The 10,709-nt window shown below is 38.1% G+C and overlaps 1 long non-coding RNA gene across 1 annotated transcript in view; it reads right to left on the bottom strand.

Annotated features, from left to right (window-relative positions):
- Positions 1–641: 641 nt before the first annotated feature.
- Positions 642–10,709, bottom strand: part of LOC138921018 (uncharacterized) — a 73,501-nt gene continuing 63,433 nt past the window's right edge. Inside the window, exon 6 of the long non-coding RNA XR_011433176.1 lies at positions 642–4,206. This is a non-coding gene — a long non-coding RNA (uncharacterized lncRNA). The remainder of the gene's footprint in view (positions 4,207–10,709) is intronic.

Genomic DNA, 10,709 nt, shown 5'->3' with positions numbered 1-10,709 from the left:
GGCATAATAAAAGTAGTAAGATCTGGTAAAGAGTGGGTGCTCTACTGTCTGATGCATCAAGATACCTTGGTCTCCTAAATCCTAGGTTTACACAAAGGCTCCACTTTTAGAGCTACATTGTCCCATATGGTCGTCACTAGGCACACTTACAATGAACACTTGACACTTGAATACGGCTAGTCTGAATTGAGATGTGCTGTAAGTGTAAAATACCCACAAGATTTTGAAGACACACACACAAAGTATGGAAAATATCTCATTAACATTTTTATATTGACTATATGTTGAAGTGATCATAGTTCAGATATAGTGGGCAACATAGGATATATTATTAAACTCATTTTACCTAGCATTTAAAAATTTTAATGTCACTAAAGAATTTAAAGTTTCATACATGGCTTGCATTATATTTCTGTTGGATAGTGTTGCTATAGCCATTGGCAAGAATGAAACTAAATCAACCTCCATATAAGCTCGGGATCATAATTAATTGGATCATTTTTATTAACTCATCCTAAAGCTCTATCAGTTAATTTTCTACGGGAAACTATTACCATTGTCTCTCAGTTTTAAACTCTGTAATTAAAACACTCTCAGAATCCATTGGTAGATGTAGATAGGTATGACACTACGGCTACATGTTTTTCATTAATATGATTTATTTTTCTTAAGAGATACATAAGCATGTGCACATACACACACTCACCTTTCCAATAAATTACAGCATAGAGAGAGAAAGAAACACCAACAGCATAATGTAAGGACCAATGTCAGAAATTTCTGATGAGTATTATTTCCTTCTTCATTCAACTCATTCTCATGGTCATGGAATACTGATATTATTTTATCAAGAAATTTAATTCTTGGGAAATTTTTGGTTTAATTTGGAGTTTATTTTATAGCAAAGATCAGTAGAAATGAGATACTTGGAAAATATCTTTCTCTTCACGATGTATTCTTCATTTTAAAATAAGCAGTTTGAATCAGACACATATTCAAAATGTTACTAGTAAAAGTTAAAAAGATACTAGGAAATATATGTGAGTGTATCTATCTATATCAATACAGATATCTATGTTAGAAATTATGTATATTAGAAATTGATAAGACCCAAACTCTGACTCTATCACTTACCAGAACATTATTGCTCATCTCCGTCTCGGTTTCCTTACCTCAAAAACGTATACAATGAATGTCTCTACTTTGCAAGGGCTCATGAGACTCCGGACCGGATGGAATCCTCTAGTTAAAGCATTTAGCACAGTGCTGGAAGTACCCAAAGCAAAAAGGCACTTGGAAAAAGTTAGTCCCTTTCTTCACTTCACTTTTCCAAAATTCATAAAATAGATATCTTTCCTGACAATGGTTTTCTTTTCTACATTTGTCCATATCCTTTCTTCTAAACTCAGGGAGCTCCCTTCTGTTCTCTTTCACTCTGCTTTTCTTCTGATTAAAGTTTTTTTCCTACTCTCCCTCTCACTGATGTGTAAGCGTACATTTTGTTCTTGGTGATAAATATTCCCTTGTAATTGAGCTCTCAGCTCAAAGTTTACCAGTTCTGTTCTCTGACGTGAATTGTCCCTTCATAGTGTGTTGTAGGAACTGTGGGTATGTGTGAAGTTAGCTTTACAGAAAGAGCACAAAGATCAAAGATGAACTAGAAATTTTGTTTTATTATATTTTGTAATGGCTAGAAAATGTTGTTTGGATGGCTGAGAATGGCATGATAAACTTTTAATCATATTTAATTGTTTTAAACAAACATGCATCCCATCTTAAAATTCATCATTTTTGAACAGGTTGTAAATTACATCAGCCACATTAGCAAATCTCCATATGGGATCAGGGCTTCAGAAGATCCAGACAGGAGCCAAAGACCCCCAGTCAGAGTAAGGATAAAGGAAACCAGAGATTGAAGGTCTCAGAGAAATTTGATAACTTTTGTGACTTCTTTATATTGTGGATTTGGCAGGTCTGATGAGACACATTGACTTTCCTGCATAGTTAAGAATTCAGTCTGGGCAGACCCATGTGTTCAGAGAACTGCCCAAGGTTGAGAGCATCTTGAACAGATTAGGACTGGCATCAGGAAATTTGGGCAGGGCTACTACAAAGATCGAGCTGTTAAAAGTGTTTATGGGAGTTGAAAATGTTTTTGTTAATTGTTTGGGACTACACAATATATTGTGGCCCCTTAAATTTTACTCTATTATACTGTATATTATATATCTCACACGTTCAAATTAGAAATGATAATGTGTGTGTGTGTGTATTCCAAATCATACACATTCCCAGCTTTCTATACCAATCCTTCTTAGTGCTAGAAATAGTGTCAACCTGACGTGACTAGACATATTACTTTTTTCCCTAACCCTGTACCATAAATATACACATTCTTATCTGTCCAATGCTATGGGAATTTCCTATGAGGACTCTACTCGGTGAAGTTTCTCAAAGCATTCCACTGATGAGAAACTGTCCATGTCAGTATTAGAAGCATATATTTCAATCTCATTAATATTTACCAACTGCTCACAGGATGTCTGCCTTCATACGCAAACATATTGCAAATGCCCCTGCTCTGCTGTGTATCATGTATCTTTAACAAGCTTTGGCCTCTGTGTGCTAGATTGACTGTCTTAGAGACGTTTCTTCATCAAATAGTAAAACAAACAGTTAAGGCACTTCTGAACTCTTTAATTCTTTATGACTTGATTCTTATAATGGCATTATATTGAGAATTGAGAATTATTTTTTCACATGACAAACTCTTAAATTTGCTCCAGACTATTTTCTGATTTTCTTCCATGTGTTCCAAATTATGCTAGTTTATTGTTCTCTTGAGCACTTCTGTTTCTAAAATAATTTTTATCATTTCATCAAACACAACACAGTAAACAAAGAACTGTGATGATGTCAAGCACCAAAACATCGTGAATAACTTTGCCAGGACAATTAAGTCATTCTTTCAATATCTATTAGCTACATTCTTGGTGTGTCCTCATCTCATTGATATCCTGGAGATATTTTCATTTTAGTTATACAGGAAAAAAATACTTTCTTTTATCGAACTTCATTAGGAATTCCTGTGACATTTGAGTTGGTATTTAAGATAAAACATTTCTCTGTAAGTATCCCTCGCAGAGAAGTCTGGAAACTTATTCAGTAATGACATTTCACTTGACCTGCAGAGATTTGTTTTAGATGCGTCCGCCTTTACTTTGACCACTTAACACTTGCCTTCCTGGGCGTCCCTCTTCTAACTGATCTTCCTTCTGAGAGGAGCAGACAACAATTGATCCCCAGCACTTCCTCAACTTTTTTTCTCCTTCAACCCATACACTCAGAGACAAGAACCCAAAAGTTATCTTGAAGGAGTGGTAGAATATATTTCATACTTACATCTTCAATGCTGAGTTCTCTTTATGGTTTTAGATATGCTATGTTAGGCTTTTGGAAAGTATTAACTTTAACTGTTAGCTTCCAATCATGTAGAGGGATCGTTGTGCAATTAGAAATATTTTGGCCATGTGTTTCAGTTATATTCTGCTGTATAGCAAACCATCCCCAAATTTGGTAACTTAAATCAAGAAACATAATTTATTTTGCTCATGAATGTGCATTTGGGGCAGGGCTTCTGGGTGACTGAGTGTTTCTGCTCCACACAGCATCCCCTGAAGAGGCTTCTCAACTGAACCTGAAGGATCTACTTCCAAGGTAGTTCTACCACAAGGCTAGTGAGCTGCTGCTGGCTACTGGCTGAGTCCTCAGCCAAGGCTGTGTGCAAAGGCATAATTTGCTTCCCACAAAGCTCCCCTACCATCTGTCTCACAGCATGGCAGGTGGGTTTAAGGAATGAGCGTTTCAAGAAGCACAGGAGGAAGTCACAAGTCTTCTTATGACAGCTTCACATCCACTGCACTCCATTGGTCAAACAGTGACTAAAGCTAGCCTGGATCCCAGGGGAAGGGAATTAGATTTTCCTCTTAATGAAAGGAATAGTGAAGAACTTGTAGCCATATTTATTCCATGCATCAACTATTCTGTGCCATTATGTCCCCTTACCTCACATCTGAAATCAGAGTCATTTTTGGCTATGGTAGTCCTTGGATTCCATGACATTTTCTACTCTCTCCAGGTTGATCTCTTCTGGTTCTAACTGCTCTCTGACTTTTCAAGTGGGGAGGAATTCAGCTCCTGGATAAGCTGAAAAGTAATTAAAGTGTGATACAGAAACAAGTTTTGCATAAACCAGTTATCACCTGAGTTGTTGTCTCCCACCATTCCTATACTCAGTAAGTGAAAAGAGGGATGTTATCCCAAGGAGTCAATCCCAAGATTTTCTCATGAGGACAACTTGAGAATAAGACAGAGAAGGCTGATAGGGAGTGTCCGCAGCCACCAATCTCTAGGGTGCTAGAATGCCCTCAGACTAATCTGAAAGGGAGACAGATCAGACAATAAGAGTATTCACGACATAGCAAAGGTAAATACCTTGGAACCAAGCTTCCCCCAAATCCTTACTGACAGATAGCCTCTCTTATGCAGTGGGGGTGTAGTCAGCTCATATCAGAGACTATGCTGACATATTTGAGGCCACAGGGCCTTAGAGGTTCATCGAGGATGGGTGATCCTAAAAGAATTGTCCTTAGCATCTCAACCTGTTGACAGTGTACCTCTTGCCTTTAATAAGAAGACTTTTCAAATCATGTCAATTATGAGAATTTCTCCATTACATCCAACATTCAGGTTTTGTCACACTAAAGGAAACAATTATAAATTTGTTTTATACAGCCGTTACTGAAAACATTCTTGGAGAAATGTTGGACATCTCCATCTTACGAGGCAATGTAGAAAACCCTGAGGCTCTAATGGGATTTTCCCCACACACTACATAAAAACGTATTGCCTCCTCTTCCTCTGTTCAGTGCCTTAAAGATGAAAACTTCTCAAGGTTCTGGCTTCAGCCTTCTTTTCTCATGCTACATGCTTTCACTGAATGGTCTTATTTATCCCAATAACTGCAACTATCACCTCTACATTGATGGCTTGAAAATTTGTATATCGAGCTCCATCCTCTCTCTCATATCTTCCAGGACCATAATTTTCATTTAAATTCCCCTTATATAATGTCTGTTAGCTTCTCCAAATCAACAGATCTAAAACAGAACTCGTTGTTTTCTTATTCCCCTCTTGTGAAAAAGTATTTTTGCTGTTGTAATTTTCCTGACAACATTATCGGCATCCATATATCCACTTGGGATTCCAAATGAAAAAGATAGTGCCCTGTGGCTCCTCCTTCTCTATGTACCTGCGGTAAATTGTTACCTAAGTCTGGTAATTTACCTCAGAAATTATCTCAGCCTTAGTTGTCCTGATTCTCCTATAATTTCCACTTAGCTGCGATCCTCTTCTCTCATGCTTGACCCCCTATAATAGTCCTTGACTATTTCTACTCCCTTCTGACCTTTCTAATCCATCCTCAGTAATGAAAGTGGCAATATCTTACTAAGATGAAACAGTCTGAAATTATTGTACTTGAAATTTGATTGTATCAATCCCCCTTCTTACGATTCTTTATAAGATCAGTCCAATTACCTCAGCCTCTTTCTGCATTCAAGCCACCACCTGGCCTCAGTACACCTTTGCGTTTTGTTATCATCTTCTTGCTCTACCCTCCTCCTGAACTCTGGCCAAAACAGACAACTTACTGTTCCCTTAAAGGTGCCATAAATTTTCACAATTTGGACTTCACGCACTTTATCTACTCTTCCCTGAAATTCTTTTCCCCATGCCAATTCTGAAAAACCCCCTTTCCTCCCTAAAGACCAAACTCAAAATATCATAGACTTTATGAACCATGAGCTGTCAGACAGAATTAATCATCTCCTGTTCTTGTTCCCATGGTACTAAATAGCTGGGCTGTGGCACTAAGTAATAGTTTCCATGTAAGTTTCCCCACTCGATTAGACAAGGACTTTGTTTTATTAATTTTTATATTCTTATTCATTCTGTAAAACCTAACGTAGAATGTGAACTAAATGTTCACTCAATTTTAATTGAATTAACTAAAAGTCTGCCTTAAATGATGGCAAAAACTAAATATCTTTTACATATTTCTGAAAGGATTATGAATTGGTAGACCTTTTTAAGAAATCAAGAGAAATCAATTTGTAAATCGTCCCAAGGGGATCATGCTAAATATGGAAAACGCTTTATGACAGCGAACTCCTTGAAACCAATTTTTGTTTCTTATCAGTCTTGTATGCACAGCGCTTAACATAATGTTCAATATAAATTGTTTATTAAATCAATGAACTGATTAAATGATATTAACCAAAGTTGTTTACCATAACTTAAATAACCTAAATGTACATATCTTTAGGGAAATGGTTAATTTTCATATATATGCTTTTGGTATATTACAGTCATTAAGAACAAACTGCTCACCCTAACCTTGGCCTTTAAAGAATGCTGGGCTCCCCATGAATCGTTCTCTAGTGTAAAGCTCACAAAAGGATTAAAGCCCAAACCTTATTTTTATGCAGCTTCACTTGCAACTTACCTTCTCATCATACTTGTTGTCATCACCTCCCTGTGCTTTCCTTTGGATTATTATATTGCTCCCCATAACTATTCAAATCATATTTAGTTTGATGACCATTTTTCTAATTAACTGAAAATACATATCCTGCTACTGTTTCTGGTACCAACACTATTACCCATAATAGATAATGAGCGTCAGGTGCTTTCTCTATGCTAGGTCTTATGTAGGTACTTTAAACAAGTTAGCTGGATTTGTAATGGAAACTTATAAAGGATATGTAATCAGCATTGAGGTGAGCACCCTGCTTAAGGCGTGGGAGACTGGAGTCATGTCTTTCTTGACAAATATTTATTTGTCTCCTATTGTTCTCCAAGATTAGGGGCTTTTATAACTCTTCATTATCTTCTAATTTTTACAACCCTATAATAATGTCCAGCCCTTCTTTCTGGAGTTCTGTCTTCATTATTTGCTTCCTTGATAGATAGAGTTTATGTAATTTTGATATCTCTAGGTCTAATGATGCTGGACTTAGCGGAACTCAACTCTATGTGCTGGAGGTTAAGAGTTCCTGCACTAGATATCTATCAACTCTGCAGGGCTCACTGGAAGGTTGGTGTCACCAAAAGAAGATCATGTCACTGAATAGAAGCAATGTGCACATACCTTTCCAAATTTAGGGCAACAACTGCATTAGTTTATTCCTTTCCTTCCTAACACTGTGCTCATTGCTTGTGTTGAAATTTGTTACAGGGTTAATGTTGGGAAGAGGGCAAAACTCTGAAACAGATTGTAGAATATTGCAGTGGACATTAGTTTTTTAAAAAATATTTATCTTTCGATTATATTTTTTTGTTTATATTTACTTTTTTTTTTTGAGGAAGATTAGCCCTGAGCCAATATCTGTCTCCTATCCTCCTCCTTTTGCTGAGCAAGACTGGCCCTGAGCTAACATTCGTTCTCATCTTCCTCTACTTTATATGTGAGACACCTGCCACAGCATGGCTTGACAAGCAGTGTGTAGGTCCGAACCTGGGATCCAAACTGGCAAACCACAGGCTGCCAAAGTGGAACGTGCAAACTTGACTGCTGCACCACCGGGCCAGCCTCTAAATTTACTTTTATTTTTCACTTTTTTCCTTTATTTTTTCTTTATATTTCCATTTAATTGAAGTGTTTGCTGCTCACTCCCCCATACACCACATGTCTCAGGACCAGGAGGCGAGCAGAGAAACACACATATCCCTAGCATTCTCCTCTCTCCCCAGCGCAGCTTTTTGACTATTATCAATCCTTTCTCAGACAAAGAGTAAACATATTACAACTTTATGCCCCATCTCTCCCCCACAATCTATGCTTCTGCAATCCTTGTGTCTATAACATCCTTTCCTTCATCTTGTGTTTTTTCACTCACACTGACTACAGGGGAAACTATATCTTAGGGTCAGCCAGGTTTCACTTAGGGCCAAGAAGTGGACGGTGTGCTCAACTATGAAAATAAGGATGTTGGAGAGTTTATTTACCATTGGATTCCTTGGGGCTAGGGGCAAAGGGGGAGTCTGGGATAAAAGATAGAGGGAGGGACTCATGTCTTGGGTCAAGGGGAAGCACATTGCAGTGAAGAGATGAAAATAAAAATAATCATAGAGACTTACATTTTTGTCATGAAAAAGATGTCTTGAGTATCTTGACATCCTTTAGCTGTCTTCAGGGTTTCTGTTACTCAAAATGTGTGGTTTGAAGGGATTGTGCTGCCAAGAGTAATCGTGGATTAGATATAAGAGCAACCTCTAGTGGATGAGGCTGGTGGTGAGAAGGGAAGGCAAGGAGCTCTCTAGAGGAGTCAATCAGAATCTGAAAATACGCCTCTTCTAAGACAGCTGGAAGTAGTAGAGAAGGAATTCAAGCCCATCTCCACTGAAAGCCACATTATTTCCTTTATGTTTCTCTGCATTGTCCTTTTCAAATTTTGAAGCTAAGAAATGTATATACCACCAGCCTTACCTTAGTACAGGAGAAAAAATAATAAACTTGGACAAAAGCAACAGGAAACTGGAGACATCCAGATAATAGCAATCATGGAAAGGTCTGGCAACAAAGGGTCAACAAGCCAATTACGGGAAACCGAGGCACAGAAGGAGAAAAACCTAACTCGGATGTCATTTGCAGGAAATACTGGGTTCCAAAGATCAGAAAGTAAACACCATTATTTGACTCAAACTGTGACTTTGAAATTACAAGGATGTTGCGGCAGGGAGCCAGATATGCCTTTGGTTGTGGTGGAAAGAATATTTTAGTTGTTGTCTAAAACTAGGGCTTCTGCTTCCAGCTCTTCTCACTATTAACTATGTGATTCTGCGTGAGCGATCTCTTTTCAAGTTTCTCTGACCTGCAGTTTCCTTAACTATAGATCAGAGTAATATCTGTTGAATAAATGTTTCATGAAGAATAAATTTTCTCACTGCACATATCAAATTTGTAAAATTTGACAAATTGGAGGTTCTACTATGTGATGATGTTCTCATCATCCTGTGCATGGTTACCCGGTTGATTTCTTAGTTTGGACCTATCCCTACTCTGGTTCATTCCATCCAGACTAAAATATTTTTCAGGTTGATCCTCCAGGAGTTTCCAGCCTAGGTGGAACCTATCTTTTTAGCATAAAGTTCTACTATTTGTCAATGTAAGTACTCTGTGCCAGCTGAGTTGGTTTATTTGCTATCAATGCAGCACACCTTAACTGCCGTCTCTAACCCTTTTTCTCGCATGATTATTTTGCAGCAGGTACAGATCTCAGCCCACAGACTTAACTTTCAGGAACTGTAACTTCATTACACCCAAATTTAATTTTGTTATGAGACTTGATTCGGGCAAAGGTTAGAAACTTAATCTCAAATTGTCCTTCCCTCTCCTCCCAGAACATACAAAATTGTTCCTCCTTCCCCTCCCCACAAAAAAGGTGTTTTTTTTTTTTTCAAATCCAGAATTCCATCTCCTTTCTAAGAGAATGCATCCAGTTTGGGTGATCACCTATGTAAGCTAGAATTTTTTGCTCTTTCAGTTGTCTATTTGGTACTAGGCCTGGATGAGTCTCTACTATTTCATGCCACTTCAGGAATATTAGAGCTTCCGTCCCACTGGGGCACGGGACTTCTATGCAGCTTTCCCAGGCTCGTCAGCCTAAACGTACCAAACCTTTTCTACTCTGAGATTTTATGAATATAAGCACAAAATCTCTATTTTCAGATACTCTAAACTTAAAAAGATTCATGAAAGCCACACTCCTTTCCCAAAATGTCTATCCACATTTTGATTCTCACCTACATTCTTCGCTTTCTCCCGTTGAAAAGAACTTTATCAGGGATAAAGTGGACAAAAGGGATGCGTTCAATTATTCATCTCTAGCTTCTCACACATCTATTGTCTTGGATACAACATCTACTTGCTCCTTTTAGGGGTAGGCTTTTGAAACACCTTCTCTTTTTTGTGTCAGCTCTTCCCTGAGAAAATCCGTATGAAATGGCTCAGTGTGAGGTTGGAAATATGGCGTTAATATTGGAGTGAGCTCTTCCAGGTAACAAACCCTAATGTGAGCATTTGCTTTGCTTGAAGAAGTAGGTGGAAGGAAGTGGGACTCTAGACCTTCTTGTGTGGTAGAGAAACCAGCATTGGTAAACTGTGGGCCATAGGATGTCAAGGCTAGGATCACATGATTTAGCTCTAGCCGTGGGAGAATTGCTAGGAAAAACTCAGCATTTGAGAGTATTGGCTACTTCTTTTGACTCCTAATAAAAAGACTGAAAAACCTAAAGAGGATTAATCTAAAACAGGTCAGTCGGAAGTCAGAGAGGGAAAAGAGGACATGGCCCTGCTAAAACAAGTGTTCTCTGCTTCAAACAATAGTCTGTAATGCCTAAAATATTTGTAACTCGGAATCTGGCAGAGTTGAAAAAGTCAAATGCTTTACCCTAAGCTAGAGTCCACGTGAGCAGGGACAGAGAGGTAGGATTCTTACAAAAAAAGAAAATACTGGGATGAAAGACAAGCCCAATATCCCAGGCGTCTCTGAGGTATCTTTTATTAAGCATTCTTTGATGGATAAAAGTGGAATTCAATCTCACCCTTAAGATGTGCCTGGGCTATCGTATGGGGACAAGTGGCAAAT

This window comes from Equus caballus, chromosome 27 (assembly GCF_041296265.1).
Source record: "Equus caballus isolate H_3958 breed thoroughbred chromosome 27, TB-T2T, whole genome shotgun sequence".
Classification (NCBI taxonomy): domain Eukaryota; kingdom Metazoa; phylum Chordata; class Mammalia; order Perissodactyla; family Equidae; genus Equus; species Equus caballus.
Note: the sequence above shows the minus strand (reverse complement) of the source record. Positions and strands in the feature narration are given on the sequence as shown.